Here is a 21211-nt window from a genome sequence, read left to right as displayed (position 1 = left end):
TGCTCAGCTGTCCCTTGTGTTTTCAGTTTACTAAAGTCCACTGAATCTTTTAGAGAGCCAGTTTGGTGTAGTGATTTAAGGCATCAGGCTAGAAACGAGGAGACCATGAGTTCTAGATCTACTCTGCTTCACAAAGCCAGCTGAGTGACCTTGGGCCAGTCACTCTCTCTCAGATGCAATGGTCCAAGAATGTTTTTACAATTTTAAGTTGCAGTTTCTATGTTGGCTTAGAAAAATCTGATCTAGTCTTCCAGATGCTGGCTTGGAGTTCTGGAATTGTATTCCCACTTGCTTTTAGAAGGTGCCAGGTTTGGGAAGCCTGTAAAAATGTAAGTAGCTCTAGAAATAAAACTAAAAAAATGCATTATCATGACCATCAGCTGAAGTTCTATTTGTATTTATGAAGTTATTTAAAACATTAAAAAAATAGGTAAATGTAATTAAAAATAGAAAGAAAAGATATAAAATAGATTAAAACAACTATTTTGGTGCAGTGTAGGCACCTAAAAATTAAAATGAGTACAAAATATAGAAATAGCACAGTTAAATTACTGTTTTCTTACCATTTGGTTCACTTTCTGAAGTTCAGTCAGTCAGAATGAAATTGTGATTCTAAGAGCCTGTATATTGATTTTCTATTCCTCCCACTGCAATTGCATTACTTGGAGCGTCACCTGATCAAGAGCTGCTTGCCACAAATGGCCGCCTTTTGAATGGATGTTATAGAGTGATTACATGAAGGGGCTCAGAACTTTGTCCACCTGGCTGGCTTTCAGGAGAATGATTCTGAAAACTGTATGGAACAGGGCCAAATTTGGTATGGTGGTAGAAACTGGTAGAAGAAAGATCAAATCTGAAAATGACCTGGCTGCAGAGGAGAAAAATCCAGACACCATCCCCATCCATCCCTATAGAATAGGCATCTGGGCGATGGCATAAGAGGTTGCCAGTTGTTCTATTATAAGTCTTCCCTCCCTTTTCCTTCCCAAAACCAGAACTGTTTTAAAGGGTTGGAAAGAATTGCAAAGCCATACTCTGCATGCTTTCTGCAACTTGTTTCCTGATTTCAGTACTGACTTTCAGCCTCCTTGCCTGTAAAAATATTCATGCTCAGCAGTTAGAGATAGTGTTAACAGGAATAGTCTTCAGCCCAGTTAAGGAAGATTGGTAGTATAACACAAATACCTAGAACTAGGTATTTAGAAAGCAGTGATTTCAGCTTTCTTTCTGTCACCAGTGAGTACTGTTCAACAATATAGTAAGGTCATCAATGGAATTTTTTTATAATTTGGTGTATGTGTGAAGACATCTGTTGACCCCATGCACTCCTATTTGGACTGTACCTCAAAGAATTGGCAAAGCTGTATGAGACAGAAGGAAGTTGTGCCTCAAAACACATGGAAGATGTCTGGTTAATTAATCCAGTTCAGGGAATAGCAAGACTTGAAACAGGTGTGGATAGAAGTGATGTCTGGACTAATTTGCATTTAGTTTAAATGGGATTTTCCAGATCCATAACTAATAGTGTGGCAACACCTGGCTTTTAATTTCTTTCCTTAAGAAAGAGGCTTCTATTTTTTTTTGTTATGGAGTTTTGGAAATTCCTTCAAATTTCTTTTGCTGATGTTTTCCAGCTTCCCCTGTCAAATGAGATGGCTGAGAGGGATGCTGCTGGCGTTTTCTGGGTACAACTGCCCATCACTTCACAACTTCACTGGTTGCTCCTGTTTCTTGTTCTTAAAACCTAGATGACAGAGGAGAGGTTCCCTAAATTTTCTTCCTTTCAGATCTACCTGAAGCCTGGGAAGCCAAGGAGGCCGCAGACCTGAAGAGATGAACATATAAGTAAATATAGGCAGGCCTGCAACTAGGATCTGTGTCATGCCCATTTTGGCACACCCCCCAGCGCTCATTTTGGCATCTCCCAGTGCTTATTTTGGCACCTCCCAGTGCTCATTTTGGTGCCCCCCAGCATGGCGCCTGGGGCACATGGCCCACTTGCCCCCCCAGTTGCAGCCCTGAATATAGGGTGATTTCACACACCCCTTGGCCACATTGTAACCTGGCTTCCTGCAAAACCCCCACCCCTGAGCGCTTCACTGAATTTTTAAACTCCTTTGAAAAGAAAGTGAAGGCAAATTATTTTTCATCAAGTTGTTTACTTACAGCAAAGTTGGGCAGCACCGTTTCTCTTTGCAGCCATATCTCTTGGCTGTAAATCTGAGTTGGAGACAAAGATTTCTCTTCTGTGGGTTAAATGTTTGGTCAGAGTGATTGGTGGTGGGGGAGTGCATTTGTTTAGCAATTCTTTCTCTCTCGGTCCATTATTGTTATGCAGTACAGCTGAAAAGCTGAGATATGAATATACCTTTGTCAAAGAACATGAATGCCAATTAAAAACAAGAGAGAAATCTCAGCAACAGGTGGACTTTGATTTCCTGTTATTTGTGTCTGCATTTACACACCAAAATTGGTGCAAAACATTTTAAACAGTGCAATGTAGCTTAATGTTTTACCTGGACATTTTGTTTGAAGAGGAAAATTAATTCTACTCCCTCAAAATTAATAAAAGTTACTAATGTCTATTAGTAATAGAAGTTGCTTCTTTGGTTTATTTATGCTTGTTAGAAAGCATGGGGATTTAATCTAAAAAACTGAGTAGTTTCCCTCTAGTGTGGATAAATCAGATGAAGGAGGGGACATGTAGTTTCAAAAACCATGTCAGAAACATGTATTTGCTGCTGAACTGTACAAACAAGAGAACAAAATGACAAGATTTTAATCCCCTATTAAAGGCACAATGTTCTAGTCCAGCAAAATCTGCACTGATTGACCAGCATTTTCCTACAGTAAGTCAGGAGTCTTTTCCAACTTCTTAAGGCAATCCCAGAAATTGAATTTAGAATTTTCTGTGTGCAAAACAGGTGCTCTTCCCCTGAGCTCCAGTCTTTCCCTCAGCATTCACCAAAATATCTGAGAGAATAACTGGCAAGTGTGCAAGCAGTTTCAGAGTAATAAAGGAATCCTTGATAAAAGAGGGATTGTGATATTCTGAAACCTTTGCCAAAGCAACCATCCCAATGGGGTAAATGGAGGGGATCTCCTCTGTTTTTGTGGTGCTTCCTCTGAGTGTGAAAGGCTACTGGAGAAAGAGATGGTCTGAGGCTTTCGGCCTGGATTTTGTGCTGGACGCCTCACTGAATCCAATAATTGTTCCTGCTGGAACTGCCAGGATATGACAACTGTCCCAAGCTTTGGCCAGAGACAGATACAGTAGGTAGATAGGCATTTACTATTAATAAGGCTAATTTCATGGAATAGCAGAATTTGATTTTGCTTTGTTGGCATTCCCAGGGTTTGTGGGTTTTGCTGTTGTTTGGCTTTTGCTGATATTTTCTTTTTTTTAGGCTAATTTTTGTCAGAAGAAACAGGCTGGAATGAGAAAGTGAGAGGTTCCAACTCTGCTTTGCTGGAAGACAGTGCAATGCTTATTAGGCTAGCTAGTGTGTGGAATAGGACTGTTTCCCCAGAGCTGAGAAGATGGAGTACAATATACAGAATTTTTGGTGACTCATAGAGGAACTTGAATCCTACCTCTCTCCCCAAGGTCATGCGATCTATCAGGTACAGCTGAGTCTTGAATCTGTGATATCAGAAATACACTGAAACTGACTATTCATATATGTCAGCTTGCTTTGCTATATTGTTAGAAAGAGACACTATATTGTTAGAAATATAGAAACTATACTGCCCAAATTAGTATTAGATACAAGCATGCATCCCATATTTTTCAGGAAAAATGTGGCTTTTTTTTATCTCAGTGACTGGTGTTTTTTTCTCCCTCTAGTTTGACTTTTTATTGAAGAAGTAATAGCTTTTAGCAGAAAAACCCTCAAAAGGGGAATTCTAATGAGGATGTCTACAAACAATTCTCATATAGTTTACTTTATAATGACCTGTTGCCGCTTCTAGATACAGTAGAATAAAAGCTTGTATTGTCAGGAAGAAACAGATCCTTCCCAGCTGGTCACTGTTTGGAATGGTCTAAATCTCTTCTGACCTTGACACACTATTAAGGCATGAAAAACAAGTTGGGAGGCAAAAAAGGAATTCACAATTTTTTACTGGGGAAAGGTGTAACTGCTGAAAACAGGTCTACTGGGATGGTGTGAACTTTTGGGTGAGATAGTTTTTTTTGTGAAGTTTTTGCTTCTCAACAAAACTTCACACATCCCAGTAGACCTGTTTTTAAGCAGTTATGCTTTTTCCCAATAAAGCTCTAATGGGAATCTTCCATTACAGAAAAAGGAGAAGGGGATGTGGTTTTGAAAAGGAAACATGAAGTATGGGTGATTTGCTCTGTGTTAAGATTGTAGATGTTTCCTGCGAACTTGTGTTGCAGTCTAATTTCCTCTTTTCATTTTTGGGACACTCAAGCAAACAATGTTCAAGCAAACACCAAGACAGAGAGTAGTCAGAAGGACCAAAGAACATGCATGTTTAACTCTTGTGCATATAAAGGATTTTCAGCAGGTCTACCTTATGGCTGATAAGCAGCTGTGTTGAACAACCCTGTCTTCTGCACAACTACAAAAAGTGTAGTCTCCCCATCTTTAATTGTTTCTAACCACCAGAGGCTTCAGCAAAGGATCGTTACCTTGTCGTGGTGCTGGAGCTTGAGCACCTCAATGATGCCATGAGCTAAACCGTGAAGGGCCACCCAAGACGGGAAGGTCATGACAGAGAGGTCAGACTAAATGCGATCCCTGGGGAAGGTAATGGCAACCCACCCCAGTATTCTTGCCGTGAAAACTAAATGGATCAGTACAACCAGAGATATGTCAGTATATCATCGGAAGATGAGACCCCCAGGTCGGATGGTGGTCAAAATGCTACTGGGGAGGAACAGAGGATGAGCTCAACTAGCCCCAGACGTGATGACGCAGCTAGCTCAAAGCCGAAAGGACGGCTAGCGGCCGACGGTGCTAGTGGTGAACGACGAATCCAATGTTCTAAGGATCAACACACCATTGGAACCTGGAATGCAAGATCTATGAGCCAGGGCAAATTGGATGTGGTTATTGGTGAGATGTCAAGATTAAAGATAGACATTCTGGGCATCAGTGAACTGAAATGGACTGGAATGGGCCACTTCACATCAAATGACCACCAGATCTACTACTGTGGACAAGAGGACTGCAGAAGAAATGGAGTAGCCTTCCTAATTAATAGTAAAGTGGCTAAAGCAGTGCTTGGATACAACCCAAAAAACGACAGAATGATCTCAATTCGAATTCAGGGCAAGCCATCTAACATCACAGTGATCCAAATATACGCCCCAACAACAAATGCTGAAGAAGCTGAAGTAGATCAGTTCTATGAGGATCTGCAGCACCTACTGGACAACAAGCCTAAAAGAGATGTTATTTTCATCACAGGAGACTGGAATGCTAAGGTGGGCAGTCAAATGACACCTCGAACTACAGGTAAGTATGGCCTGGGAGAACAAAATGAAGCAGGACATAGGCTGCTTTGACAGTGTGGTCAGTGAGCTAGAGCCACACATCCTGAAGAGTGAGGTTGAGTGGGCCTTAAGAAGCATTGCTAATAACAAGGCAGCAGGAGACGACGGCATCCCAGCTGAACTGTTCAAAATCTTGCAAGATGATGCTGTCAAGGTAATGCATGCTATATGCCAGCAAATTTGGAAAACACAAGAATGGCCATCAGATTGGAAAAAATCAACTTATATCCCCATACCAAAAAAGGGAAACACTAAAGAATGTTCAAACTATCGAACAGTGGCACTCATTTCACATGCCAGTAAGGTAATGCTCAATATCCTGCAAGGTACACTTCAGCAATTCATGGAGCGAGAATTGCCAGATGTACAAGCTGGGTTTAGAAAAGGCAGAGGAACTCGGGACCAAATGCCAATATCCACTGGATAATGGAAAAAGCCAGGGAGTTTCAGAAAAACATCTATTTCTGTTTTATTGACTATTCTAAAGCCTTTGACTGTGTGGACCATAACAAATTGTGGCAAGTTCTTAGTGGTATGGGGATACCAAGTCATCTTGTCTGCCTCCTGAAGAATCTGTATAACGACCAAGTAGCAACAGTAAGAACAGACCACGGAACAACGGACTGGTTTAAGATTGGGAAAGGAGTACGGCAGGGCTGTATACTCTCACCCTACCTATTCAACTTGTATGCAGAACACATCATGCGACAAGCTGGGCTTGAGGAATCCAAGGCTGGAGTTAAAATCGCTGGAAGAAACATTAACAATCTCAGATATGCAGATGATACCACTTTGATGGCTGAAAGTGAAGAAGAACTGAGGAGCCTTATGATGAAGGTGAAAGAAGAAAGTGCAAAAGCTGGTTTGCAGCTAAACCTCAAAAAAACCAAGATTATGGCAACCAGCTTGATTGATAACTGGCAAATAGAGGGAGAAAATGTAGAAGCAGTGAAAGACTTTGTATTTCTAGGGGCAAAGATTACTGCAAATGCTGACTGCAGTCAGGAAATCAGAAGACGCTTAATCCTTGGGAGAAGAGCAATGACAAATCTCGATAAAATAGTTAAGAGCAGAGACATCACACTGACAACAAAGGCCCGCATAGTTAAAGCAATGGTGTTCCCTGTAGTAACATATGGCTGCGAGAGCTGGACCATAAGGAAGGCTGAGCGAAGGAAGATCGATGCTTTTGAACTGTGGTGTTGGAGGAAAATTCTGAGAGTGCCTTGGACTGCAAGAAGATCAAACCAGTCCATCCTCCAGGAAATAAAGCCAGACTGCTCACTTGAGGGAATGATATTAAAGGCAAAACTGAAATACTTTGGCCACATAATGAGAAGACAGGACACCCTGGAGAAGATGCTGATGCTAGGGAGAGTGGAAGGCAAAAGGAAGAGGGGCCGACCAAGGGCAAGGTGGATGGATGATATTCTAGAGGTGACGGACCCGTCCCTGGGGGAGCTGGGGGTGTTGACGACCAACAGGAAGCTCTGGCGTGGACTGGTCCATGAAGTCACAAAGAGTCGGAAGCGACTAAACGAATAAACAACAACAACAACCACCAGAGGCAGCCTTGCCATTTGGCAGGGTAAGCTGTTTATGGACACAGACATTAGCAAGAGGGAGAGGTGAGAGGAAGAGGAAGAGGAAGTGGAAGAGGAAGAGGAAGAATGCTGCTGTATTACAAATGTGGTCTGGCTTGAGGTCCTTAAACTAGCTTACTGCTCCCAAGTACACTGGTTGCTTCATTGCCAGTGGCCAATTATGTTTTAGCCTAATGTGAATTTAGCCTGTGTGATTAATGTAGAGTTCAGTGTCTTTTGTGTATCAATATAGAAAAATTATACAAGTCACTCTTGGTTTGTTATTTGTATATCCCTTTTAATTATTAAGACATCAGCCAGTTTCTTTTGTATGTTCAGTGTAACATCTTTTTCCATGTTATTTTGTAGCCTGTCATTTTTAAATCCACTTTCAAATTAGTCTCAATCATGTCTGGTAATACTTGTTCGTCTTCTACAGCATCTTTTAAGCACAGTCTATCTATAGAGACAGACACTCTTAAAATTAACTTCTGGGTCCATTGTTCAAAAATATCCAATATGTCCAATGTTAAAATATTTTGTTTCATCCTGTATTAATAAGTCAGGTTTGAGTGTTCTTCTCCTTTAATTGTAGTCTTAGTTCCTTTTAGTTCCCCCTAGTGTCCAATTTTTAGTCTTATTAAGGTTTTCTTTTAAATAATTCAATACAAAAGCATTTTACCACAGGAAGGATTCTTTATAATTAATTCCAAAATCTTATTTCAAATTTATCTGGACCCTTAGTCCATTTGTAACTTTCTAAAATCAAAGTTTTAATCACTGTTTTGCTGTTGCTTCCAAAGTCCTTAAACTTTTATTTAAAACTTTTTTCACTAAGGATTGAAGGAAACTCACTAGGTGCTGTCGATCCAAAGGTTCCTAACAGATAAAAAGCAGTTAACAAGCAATTTCTGAAAGTGATTAGAAAAGGAAGTATGCAAACTTAGTGTTCTTTCAAAGGTGCCAACTGTGGTTTGATCAGGATGGCTATTCCCTCATCTCCCAGAGCTCTAAACCCACTAGAGACCACTGTCTTGCAGTCTCTTTGCGAGGAGCAACTGTTTGGAGTACTTGTGGGCAATCTCAAGTCCTCTCCTTGTCTGGAGAGGAATTACGAAGAGCTGGTCTACTCATTGGCTCTTCATTCCACCATGGTTGTCAGCTCTGTTTACCATTTCATCCCCAGAAGTTCTGCATTTCTTCCTTTCCAATGACAATTTCAATTTGAATAAAGATAGTTTCTTGTCAAATTAAAAGTTTGAACATTTAAGTGTTTTAATTATTCTTTTCCAAGGTTAATTCTGAAAATGAAAAGTGCTTAGTGACAAGGTTCAGTCTATTCCATTGCACATGTATCGTACCCTGCACATGGTCAAAGACTATTGAATCTTTATCACTATATCTCATGCTTCAATGATCCAATGTATTCCTAAAATTTTAATTATTTTCAATGATAAATTCTCTTTTCTGACAAAGCCCTTGTTAGACAATTTACAAGTATAATTAATATTGTTCAAATATTCAGGATATATGCAAATAATCACAGAAGCAAAACGTTAAAAGTTAAATGCCTATTGAATTCTATAGAATTCCTAGAGCATGATATTTTAATTCGGTCAAAATCAGACGATGACTTGAAAGAGTTTTTCTAACTCATTCTTTCTTTACAGGAATAAAATGAACAGATATAGTGGAGGATATTTGGAATCCTGAAGCAGAGAGCATTTATCAAAGAAAGAGAAGCTGTATTGCTAATGCCAAGTAGAAATGGATGAAGGTATGTATAGAGAGGATAGAACCAGTATTTACATGACTCTCTAACCAAGACCAGCACCCGAGTCACACTTCAGATACAGAAAAGAGGATCATTTTAGGATGTTAATCTATGATGGCAAAGCATCTGGTAGCACCTTTTCCAATTAACACATTTTATTAAAAGGCATAAGCTTTTGTGAGCTGCAGTACAATCACTCTGAGGTCTGCTGTGGAGTATCCTGATGAAGCCATTAGTAGACAGCTAGGACCACTGAATGGAGCAGAGCTTAACACAGCGGAGAAGCCCCTCATAGAAAAAGATTATTATCTAAAATAGCTTTAATGAGCATGTTAGAGAAATATAGGTTATTGATCTGATACACTTAGCCCTCTCAAGCATAAAGAATTACACACTTAGACAAAGTAGGTTCAAAAGTAAGTGTCAGATCCCCCCAATCAAAGGTTTTACAAAACCCCTTATCAGAGCATCTGCCATCATTTCCTTGTCCAAGGAATAGACTGTGTCGCCAGATGGGAGGGGGTGTGAAGTTGGAGTGTGAAGTGGTTTATTATGGCTATGGCGGACATCAAGAACACGGGGTTGAGATATACCAGGAACACCACTTGGATGGGAGGGGGGGGTGACTTGGTTTCATGGGAAAGGGGACTAACTAAGGTAATGTAGTTTTTAAAGTTAGGTTTGAGCAGGAACTCTTTATTCGCAGCTTGCCTTATGTACCATTCATTACGCTTCATTAAAACAGTTAAAGGAATCCCAGCCTCCTGACTGTGATTGTGTGAATGCTCGAATGATCAGGTGCTGACAGTAAGTAAAAAGAGTCTTACTGATTTATTTGGTTCAGTTACATCCATCTTTGATAGAAAAATGATGTTCCTTGTTTCTTCTGTTCTTTCCCTAAACTTAATGAACTCTCAGCCCCAATTGCTGCCAAGAGCTGTGTGCAGATAGGGGCAGAATTCTTCCCTAGGCCCATGCATGCAGCCAAGATGGAGGGAGCTGCAAAAGCATGCTGCATGCTCCCTTCCTAGATGGTGAAGAAGGAGGAGGAAAGAGGAAGTGGGAGGGACAACAAACAGCTTCCTCAAGAAGCACAGAGAGTTGCATCATGGGATGAACTCATTTACATGCTAATGAGGCATGCCGATTTGCCAGGACCTCCAACACCTGGGAGTTTGAAATGCTCTAATATCACTTTGCCCTTTGAGTCCTGATGTCAAATTTGTGTCCATTAATCCTTTCCACCGTTTGTCCTAGGTAGAAGCTAAAGAGGCATTGTTGGCAAGTGATGGCATTTATTACATTGGAAGAAGAGCCTGTGAAAGTGCTTCTAATCTTGTGCTTGTACTTGTTGGGGCCTGTGATGGTGCTATTGGTGCAGATTTGGAGGCAAAGTAAAAATCTGGGTTTGTTGCATGGTCTGGTTCCCATGTTGTTGTTATTGTACTGTTGTTTCTGGTTGCTAGTGAGAATCTGCTTCTGGTAGATTGGTTTCTGTATGCAAGTATGGGCCTGCCACTGCCTGAGAAAGTACAGTGTGGTTGTCCATTACAGGCTGTAGCTCATTAATAGTGTGTTTGAATGAATTAAGCTGTGAGCTGTAGATGACAACCAGTTCTATTGTTCTGTTTCTGTGGTCTGTATTTTAATAGGTCCTCCATGGGAATTGATATGGCTCTGTTGATTTGTCTATTCACCTTGCCGGATGGGTAGTTAGATCTCCTGAATGTCTGGTTTAATTCCATCAGAGGGTGAGAGCTAATAAAGCTTTGTTCTAAATCAGCTATGAAGTTGTTGGCACATTGATCTTATCCCTGTGGCCATAAAGTCATTGTAAAACAATGCATAAATGTCATATTTAACATGGATATGATCTTCCTTACAATAGTATGTTATTGGAAGTATTAGTATGTTCCTGGAGGATAATCAGTAATTCAACACTAAAGGTGAAACTTTAAGCTATAACCAGCTTGTAAACTAGTAATATTGATTAATACACTAATGAATAAATCACTAGCTTCTATTTATTAAAATAAAAGTAGTTCCTGTGATTTGCAGGAGTTTAGAACTGAATCCTTATCAATTCATATATTGTGACATATCTCAGATTTCTCTCCCTCTCTCCCTCCTTCCCTCTCTCCCTTCTCAGCATATCACTATTCAACTCTTTCCTGTAATATCCCAATGGGAAACAGTGGTTATTAGGACTGGAAGGAGACTGGATATTTATCCATTTTCAAACCATGATTTTAAGAATTTGGCTTTTTTCAATCTTAGAAACCATTTTTTGGTTTGGACAAAACGAGAAAGCTTACTAAGCAGAGATATGCATAACTGGGGCACATCATTGACTTGGATCTAGACAGGAACATGAAAAGGATTCAATATCTCTCCCTGTGATAAGAAAAAGAGCCAGTTCACTGGTGAAAATGGAGGGCAACACTTTGTAGCTTTGCTTGGGCTTTTCTGGATCAAAGCCATACTTAATTCACATGGCATGTTAAAAAAATAAAGTAGTAATGGTCATTTTTAAATTTTCTGTCACAGTTTAAAGCTGTTCTATTTTAAGCAACACATTCTAAAGCCCTGCTTGCTTAATTTAGTCTGTTATTGTCTGTCACAGCTGTTGATTTAGTAGCTTTTTGAATGTAGCTTGGGAATGATTTTCTTTGGGCTTTCACATTATCATGTTACAACCTACAACTCAGACTATTTATGCTGGAGGTTAATGACATTATCTCAGAAGAATTCCACACACACATCTCCAGATAGGCCTGTTGATGTAATTAAGAATTACATCATTTTTTAATTATTGAAGTGTAGACAATTTCATCATTATCAACATTCCATTTTCTTTAAAAAAGCATCAGTTTGGTATATATTTATCCAGATATATTTCCTTCTTAAGCCATAATTTGTAATCCATTCTAAATATAGAAATCAGATACTTCTCTATTTTGATAAGTAGGTGGATAGACCAAAATTGTCTTGAAGTACGCTAAAGGCATTTGATGAGTAGCTAAACTAATGTATTTCTATACTGATATAGAAACACACCTACACAACACATACATACGTCCTGGGTCTTCTACTTATCCTATTTTTAATGTAGATTAGGAAAATACTAGTTCCTGGACATTATTAAGAGTTCATTATTAATCCTTAATTAATTAATCTGTCTCCTTAACCCCTCAAAGGGATGTGGCTTAAGATATGCATAGGGCTCCTCTGTGGATTTCACTGATGGAAAGAGGTTCTCTTTGGGGGTCTGGATGATGTCATTTGGCAGAAGCTTTTGCTGTTCCAACAGAGAGCTCTGTATGTGGAAAATTACTGTGGGTAATAAATATTAACAAATGGAAGATTCTAAAATGAAGCTTCTTGAAACACAGCGGGTGTTGGTCCAGCTCAGCTTCTGAGCTAATCGCTTATGCTAATCTGGAAACAATGTAGGGAATGAACAATAGAAGCATCCTGATGTTCATTCCCTACATTCCCTCATTTTTTAAAATCTGGATCAATATGTTCTTGATGAAGTCTTATTACCTAACTAGCAGCCCATACCCTTTCTTAAACATATTTCTCAGGAGCAAGTGCCCCTGTTTGATAAGTATTCATTTTAAAAACACTAAGCGTACATTTATTCAGAAGAAAACACAGCTGGGTCCAAAGTTAGTAGACATGGAATTGCAGCTTAAAAATCTAAAATGCTAAGGTGACTATGTGGCATTGGGAGAAGATAGAAAGATCTTTGTTTTTCTTGACCATGCCTTATTACTATTTTTCGTTCCAAGGAAATACTAATTTGCATCCAAATTAATCAGGCTCAGAGCAGACCTATTGATTTTACTCAGTCCACTTTGCTTAAATTGAAATCCAACCTATTTTTTTCATTCGTAGATAGCAGGTGTGCTGGGTAAGCATTTGAACTCCCCCACCATGTTCATCCATTCAGCTTTCCAATCTCACTTATGAACCAGGAGGCTGAATGAGAGGGACAATTGTCTGATTTTATAGGTGGAAATTTTACTGTATTGTCCTTGAATACTACCAAGAAGAAAATCACCCCCCCACTGACACTGGCAGGGCAAGCTTCTATATATAAACAGGGAGCAAACCCCACACTCACTTGCACTGATGGTGTTACCTAGTCAGGTAATGAAACATCTGCAAGCAAACAACCAAGCTCAGAGAGCACCAAGAACACAGTTCAACCTGGAACTACATATATTCTATTAGTTATATTCTTTGTAGAACATTTAATTGGTGTTGGAGGAGACTCCTGAGAATACCATGGACAGCCAAGAAAAACAAAATGAATCGTCAAACAAATCAACCCAGAGTTCTCACTTGAGGAACAAATGACCAGGCTCAAATTGTCCTACTTTGGACACGTTATGTGAAGACCTAGCTCTCTGGAGAAGGCTCTGCTCCTGGAAAGGTGGAAGGAAAGAGAAGAAGAGGATGACCAGCAGCAAGGATGATGGACTCAGTTACAGTGACAAGGAGCACACATCTGGAACACCTGAAAACCCATCAAATTTAAACCTGCATTTTAAAAATAATTAATGCTTAGTTTTGCATAATTCTTGAAATCTGGGTTTTCTTTTTGAGATATACACTCTCATTTCTCATCCTACATTTATTTTGGATTGATATTTGTTCTTTATAGCAGCAATTTTAGAAAACCCTGACTTTGCTGTCAGCTAATCCAGGCAGGGTGGGAATGAATTCTGACAATATTGCAGATTTGGGTGTGCATAACATGAGCCTTGTGTACTCCAAGGTGGAGTTGTGTCAGACTATGGTCTGGACTTTGCTTGGACAAATCAGCCATTGTTGGCTAACGGCTTCAGGCAGTGATCCTGTCAGGCAGCTGCTTAAAACAAGTGAGATTCTTGCCAAGCAAAATTCTCTCAGAGTTCTCTTTAGCAAGGTTTATCAAGAAGAATGGGGTGGGGTTACAAATATTCCAGCAACTGAACTATTTCTGGTTTAGAACCAATTTATTCACATCTACATGAGGGTGGGCAGTTTTTTATATTCTTTCTAACAACCTTCCTGTGATCCAGTGAGGAGGCAGGTCTTTTCACTGATAATATAGAAGCTTTCAGTTGGCTGTTTATATAAGGGTCTAGGAAGCAACCATTACAGATCCTGCTTTGTGTTTGCAAGTTCTCAGAAATTTGTGTTATTTGCTCATGATGCCTGAGAATCATGACCCACAATTTAAGAACCTCTCCTCTGTAGCTCTACATAGATATAAGGCTGATACCTCTTCAGTCTTCTATAAAAATGTGGCCAGAACAAAAACACCTCAAGAATTGTAAAGATACTAAAAATAATCCTATCATTGATTCCTGAAAGTAATTGATGAACCCTAAGACAGGGCTGTGCAGCTCAGAGCAAATGGGATTTATGCAATGTTCAAACGCCTTTTTGCTTCCTACTCCTAATATCTGGTTCAGATATTTGGCATTGTTTTAACTAACTTTAGGTTTGAGGGGTTCGTTGAGAAATTACCCCCCTGTTGGTCATTTCCTGTGCCAGTGGCTTCTCACTAATGATGATGGGACGCATCTTATTTAAATTTTCTAGAATGCTGAAGCAATATTAGATAAAGAGATAGGATAAATTTTAAATGCTGACTCTCACATCCAGATACATATTGTGAAAGACCCAGAACTAGCATCAGAAGGCTTTTTTTTTTTGCAGTAGTGAAACACCAAAAATGCCCAATGATGCGGTGTTCTCCCACAAGCTCGCTTCTCTCCTCTAAATCTTTTTTCCCTCTTGGTATGTTTACTTTCTGATTGAATCTTGAGCTTCATCTCCAAAAAGTAGCATTTATCTGAGCCCATGTTGGCATCTCTGTTCTGTCACTTTAGTATAGCACATGGATCAGCAATCTTTTCTGGAAGCATTACCAGTCTGCAGTTTTGTGCAATACTGGAAGTGCTGAAAACAAAAAAGAGAAACAAGTAATTAAAATAGCCAAAATATTATGAACACGCATAGGAAAACAGATCTTTAGAGACTTGGCTTTTGCACAAGCTTTTCATTATTGTTTTATTTTTTTAAAACAATTGGGAGGCCAATGGTCTCATTATCTATAGACTCTGTGGACATAATAGCAACATTGCTGACCTCTGTCTTAGTACAAATATAAAAATTGAAGAAGGAATGCTTGCTGTGATCCATTGCAGTATAGTCAGTGGTTAAAAAATTGCCATATTATTAGATTGCTCGGTGAGCAATACCAAATCAATGTTTTCAGAACTGATGTATGAGTCAGCTAATGCCTAAATAAACTGTCCCTAATCCTGTCACTGGCAGTCTCTGTCTTGTGAACAATATCACAACAGGATTATGTTTTACAGCAGGGAGTGCAAACATTTTCAGTCAAGAGTTGTTTTCCCATAAGAATATTCTGTTGGGAAAAGCAGCACATGCCAGTGAGGGTGAAACAAATGGAAGACGTGTCCAGAGCAAGGTCTTTCTGACATTCTTCCTCCCTTCCTCCTTCCTTCACTTTATGACACTGTCTACTTCTCTCTCTTCCTTTACTCACAGAGGCTGCTAGGGCAAGGTTAGACCAAATAGCAAAAGCTACAAATAGGTTGCCTGCAAAGGGTTCTTAAAGGGGGTTGAGAGCTGCAGGAAATTATGCTGAAGGCCACATGTGGTCCTAAGGTTGCAAGGTCAAGGAAGCATGACAGATCACACATACCTACAAAGAGTCCATGGGTTTGCTGCCAGTTTAAGGGGAAAAACACAACTTCAACACTGGTACAACTGAAGGCTGCCTTATGCATAGGCTGAGGACAACATCACAGGGAATGGAAGAATATTGATGTTGCAGAGAATGTTTGTGCTGTGGTGAGATGCAAACAGGGAAAGGCCTTCATTGTTACTACATTGTTTTGTGAATAGCAATATCTAATGAGGCTTTGCATCTCTTTATGCCAGTAAATTTGTAGCTGGATGGAAATGATATTATATGCTAGACATAATTTGTACCTATTGACCACAATGATTAGCAAAGTGGCCCAGGAGTAGAACTCTGACCGTTCAGACCTGGTGTGAAGGTTGTTTTCCAGGGATTGGACACACCACAGTGTAGCAAATTTGACCACAATGCTTTATTGTAGCACACACCTTCCCCAACAACCGGCTATTTTTCTGGGTCAACTCCACCCATCTGGGACTTGCAAGTTGCCATTGCCATGTAAATACATCTTTAATACTTAGTCCTTTATACTCAGTCTTTTAATGTTCAGTTCAAACAAAAGTCTCAGATTCTATAAAGTAGCATACGGCCTTTGCCTTTTTCCAAACGTTCTTGGGATGAAGCACTGCCTCAGTGTGGCTGTTTCTTTACTAGTTGCTACTGAGCTCACGGCAAAGCTCCAAGCTCCAGGTAGGACTCCCACCAGGATATGCTGCTCACCATAACTTGTCGTTCTGGCAGTTGAATGATAGTCCTCTTGCCTGCTTGGAATAGCTGCCATCCCCAGACATCACTGCCACTTCCCTGTCTGTATGCTGTTTGCTTATCACCTTTCCTCCTACACACACCCTTTCCCACTCTGTCTTAGCATTTGTTTTTGTAATCTAAGGGCTTGGGTGGGGTGAGGCTGCCTCTGGACATTGGCAATCCTTGAAAATGCTGGGGTGTGGCTTAATTATCACAGGTAGCTGGAACATGGGTTTGGATGCTTGTGAATAACATTGTGGGTTAATGAATATATGTATGAAGGAAATGGGTTGAGAAGTGTTTCTGCCTGGCTGCAGCTACCTTTCCTAACGTCACTCCCTCACACCTGGATGGAAATTTCTCTGCTTATTCAAAATCTACACAATCTAAGTGTGAAGCAAGGCTTAATTATTTATTTGGAAGTCTCTGCCCTTAAATGTCCACGATTTATGGCTATAATCCAAAGTTCATGTATTCCTCTGAACTTGTGGTTTTCATGCTGCAGCTTGAAATAGTTCAAAAAGGCTCACTTTCTGGAAAGAATAACAGGAACATTAGGGGCTGAAGGAACACACTTTTGACACTCACAATTGTTACATACTATTTTTAACTTGTGCTGTCAGGCCTCTTGTGTTAGTCATTTGTACATTCCTTTGAGATGACTGTTCTAGTAACACACTGAAGATATCATTTGAAATAAATCAATAAATATAACTGGATAAATGTTACAGATATGGAAAAAAGGGATGCAGAAAATTAGCCAGGAATAAGTAAACTTTTTTTTCTTTTTTTTGCCAGTTGACACACTGGAAATTACAGAGTTAGGGGCTCTCACAAATAGTCATCATGGCAGTAGCTTACCTATTTACAAAATGTCTGCCAGTAGTCAAAAAATAACTATTTACTAGAAAATAGTGGGATTACTTCTCCACACACTTCTCTGGTTCTTAGAGTGGTCCATATCATGAAAATAGACAACTTTGTATTTATTTTATAAGAATGCCTTTGGGACCTATCTGGCTCCTAGAGAGACTTAAAGAGAATGCCAGCTTCCTGTTCATTTATTTTTAATTAAAAATAGTAGACACCACTGCAGGTTTCCACAGGTACAGTGCTGTTTATTAGGAACATGGTAACTCCTCCTGCTTCCAGCACTTTATGGGAATTCATTTTGGTTGATGTAAGGATTCACCAGGAACCTGCTGAGGCCTGTGTTCTAGTGTGAACTTCACTGTTGATCCATTGCCCTGCTGCTTCAACTATTCAATTTTACTGTTACTGGCTGTTCAGCTGAACAAGTGAGTGGTGAGAGGAATTAGAGGCAGGTGCCATATGTTCAGCCTTACTTAGGACAGCCTTCTATTTAAAGATGCATTCTGTTCGCAAAGGTTATTGATCCTCCCAATCCGATTTAAAAATAAAGTCAAGAGTACAGAGACCTTGAGGTTGCCATCAACAGCAGACTGGATGTGCACTCAGGACACCTGATTATACACTCCTCTATTATGGGGAGATGTTTTGCATATTAAAACTAAAGCCATCCTTTTTAAATATGCATCTAGAATAGGGGAGAGCAACTTTTGCTGGACAAAGGCTATTTGTGGGATGAGGTTCAATGAAAGGGGGAATTATACGGCATGAGTAACCTTGTCATATCAATGGGGAGGATGACTTTCTGCAGCTTTATGCAATTTTTTTTTCTTTTAACCATTAAACTAGTAATATAAACTAGTATTATATTATACAGTATTATCATTTTTGTGAAAAATTTCCAACTTCACCAGTTTTCAACAAGCACAGTGCAAGGGACAGGGATTGCCTATCCCTGATTCTCTTTCTTGGCCACTTCAGGATCAGAAGAAATAGTAACTTATATACCTTGGGAGGCATTGTGCTGCCAATCAGGAGAGAGAGAGAAAGAGAGAGAGCAACCATCAAGAGCAAAAGTATTCCATTAAGGGGTAGACCCTTTGAGACCATCTTGCTCAAAGACCTCCACTAGAAATTATCCCTCTCGCAGTTTTCATGTATGTCGTGAAAATGTAGATTTAGATCTATTTTATATCCGATAAATAACCACTGGAGCAGTCTTGTCAATGTTCTAGCAGTGTAACACACACACACACACACACACACACACACACATGCAGAGTGACGGTGCAAGTAATTGCCTTTATTTCTGTGATTGGAGTGCTTTTTTGTTACTTGAATAGGATAGGATAGAGTGGCAATAACATGGTATATGTGTGTGTGTGTGCTTGTGTGGTGTGTGAAAGAGAGAGAGACCTCCAACTTGTATTATCAGCTTCTTATTTACCTGGCAATAATAGGGCAACATTTGCAACATGGCAAATGGGTATAATTCTGGGCACATAAGAACATGTGGCCCTAACTTCCAGAACAATTATGAAGCCAACCAAGTTTCCAGAGATTCTGATTAGAGTTCTCTGTCATCAGAGCATCTGTGTGATTTAAAAACCTATGTTTGATTTTCCACTGCCTCTTCTGGTCTGCAGCAGTTGGTTTACAAGGCATAGCTCAGACATTTGGCCTTTCTTTCCGATCAGTACAGAAGAGAAACAGAGACCCCTCCTCCTCTAAAAGGGAACAAGGGAAGGAGCTGCGCATGAGGCCCCTTCATGGGCAAGTCATGCTGCCTTCCAAATGTAGCTTGTCCAGGAGCCAAGAAACAGAGAAGCTACAGCTCACATGAAGGGCCATCTAGGGGCACTAGATCAAGCCTGACAAGCTCTAAATAAATGTGTTCCTTTTACCTCTGACCTAATGAAGAGAATTACAGGGGTTGCCTGCTGAAATTCCTGCAGGATGGAAACAAAGAAGCACAGTTCTGTAGGGCTGGCTTAGGAAAATGCCACCTTTTAAATGTTGCTTTAGTTTACATGACCAAAGGCATGTAATGAACATATTGGGAGTGAACACAACCTTCTCTGCCCCTTCAATCACCTTAGGTCTGATTTATATAGGAAATCACAATTGGGAAAAGCTTTTTTATTAATCAATATTGTGCTGGATAGAAGACCTCAACCTGAATGAATGGATGAGCTTAAATATGCCAATCTCAAAGGACCTTTCTCAAGAAGCATACTATAAAGAGCTACTAAAGACCAGTAGTAAATAATAATGCTAAAATTTAATAATATTTATCTGATTCATACTTCTAATGGTGCAGAACATTTTTGACAGATTTATTTATGTATTTATTTAATAGGTTGCCTGACTCCTAAATGAATCTGGGTGGCTTACAACTAAAAAACCATCATATACAAGAAGACAACTGATCGGAAGAGCAAAATACCCAAACAAGACCAAAGCACATCAGACCAAAACAACCAGTGACATAATTGGTTAGAAGGCAAAGGTGCTTGCCCATGAGTCCAAGAGAGGGAGCCTGTGGGTGGGTGTCCAGCCCCAGCCCAGAAGATGGTCATACAAGAATCTGTGAGAATAGCAGAAATCTAGTGGTAAATGCACTGTCTAGCCCAGCACTGCCAACCCCAATCTAAGTCCTTCCAGGTCTTCTTTGGCACTCCCAAAATATCTCTCCCCCAGGCAAAAGCACTCCAGGGAAGTGAAGCACCCAAAGCACCAGTCCAAGTCAATGCTCCCCCCTCCACTCAGTCTGAGGGGAGGCAGCAATAGATCGGCTAAGCCCCAGGAGTTGAAGCCAGCATCCACACCATTGCAGGTAGCCCACTGGCCTCACCAGGCCAACCAGCAGTCAGGGACCCTGCCCAGTCTTCTGAACAGATTCTGGAATCAGGAATGGCCACTGGAACAACTGAGCTGCCTCCAGCCCTCACACCTCTCTCGCATACTGGCAGCACACCACGCTCAGTCTCCTTGACTTCCACTTCAGTGAAACTGGAGCTCCCTAGCTCATCCACACTGTCATCACGAATTCACCTCTGCCTCCAAGCCAGCCTCTGATCCCAGGGCCATTTGGTGATGTCTCCAGGCAGCTCGTGGTGTCAGGTCTCCATGGGCTCCTGGGACTGCAAGGGTAGGTAAGCTTGGTATCCCTGACCCCTGCCCTCCAAAGGATGGCAAGCAGCCAGCCCACCCTCCTTCTACACAAACGCAAACACAAACACAAAGCAAAAGTTCCAAACAAACTCAAGCCCCCTCAGACTTGGCCCTCTCTTCAGGTCACCACCGACTGTGAAATATCATGTGGTTCTTTACACACCTACCTAGGAACTAATCTCAGAGAAGTCCCAGCTATAGGCATAGGATAGCATTATGGATATCTCCAAAGTTTTCTTTCATTTTTAAAGTACATCTTATGAATTCAATGCAAGGAGGAGAAGGAAAAAAGAAAAAGAAATAGCATTAGTCAGTGGTACCTGGACCTGCTAGTGGGGAAAATGTGGTTGACGAATATTTTAAAAGTTCTTTGTTCTTTGAAATTCCAGTTTGCTGAACTGCTTAGGATAGTGGAGTATGTGAAAAGTTCTGTTGCTGCGGTGTGGTGCTTTTGTAGTCATCACAAAGGAATGCAGCTATCAAGTAACTCAGTTTCTGGTTGCAATTAGTAAAACAACTGTGGTGGAAAAGTACTAGCACTGCCTATGTTTTACGTCACCCTAAGAGATGTGGAGGGTGCCGGATGAAGCATACTCCTTAGGTTACGGTGTGGACAGATCTGGCATTCTTTATCAACATTATCTATATCCAGTGTTTTGTGGCTAAAAACCCCCAGACACTTAAGGTGGCTTGTAGCAGGCAAAATAACAATAAAACTATTATGCTAAAGTAAGCCAGACCATAAAACAATAAAACACCAGGAAAAGCAAAAGCAGTGATAAAAGATAATATAGCCTTGCAAAAAATTT

This window comes from Candoia aspera, chromosome 7 (genome assembly GCF_035149785.1).
Source record: "Candoia aspera isolate rCanAsp1 chromosome 7, rCanAsp1.hap2, whole genome shotgun sequence".
NCBI lineage: Eukaryota > Metazoa > Chordata > Lepidosauria > Squamata > Boidae > Candoia > Candoia aspera.
This window is presented reverse-complemented; position numbering follows the sequence as displayed.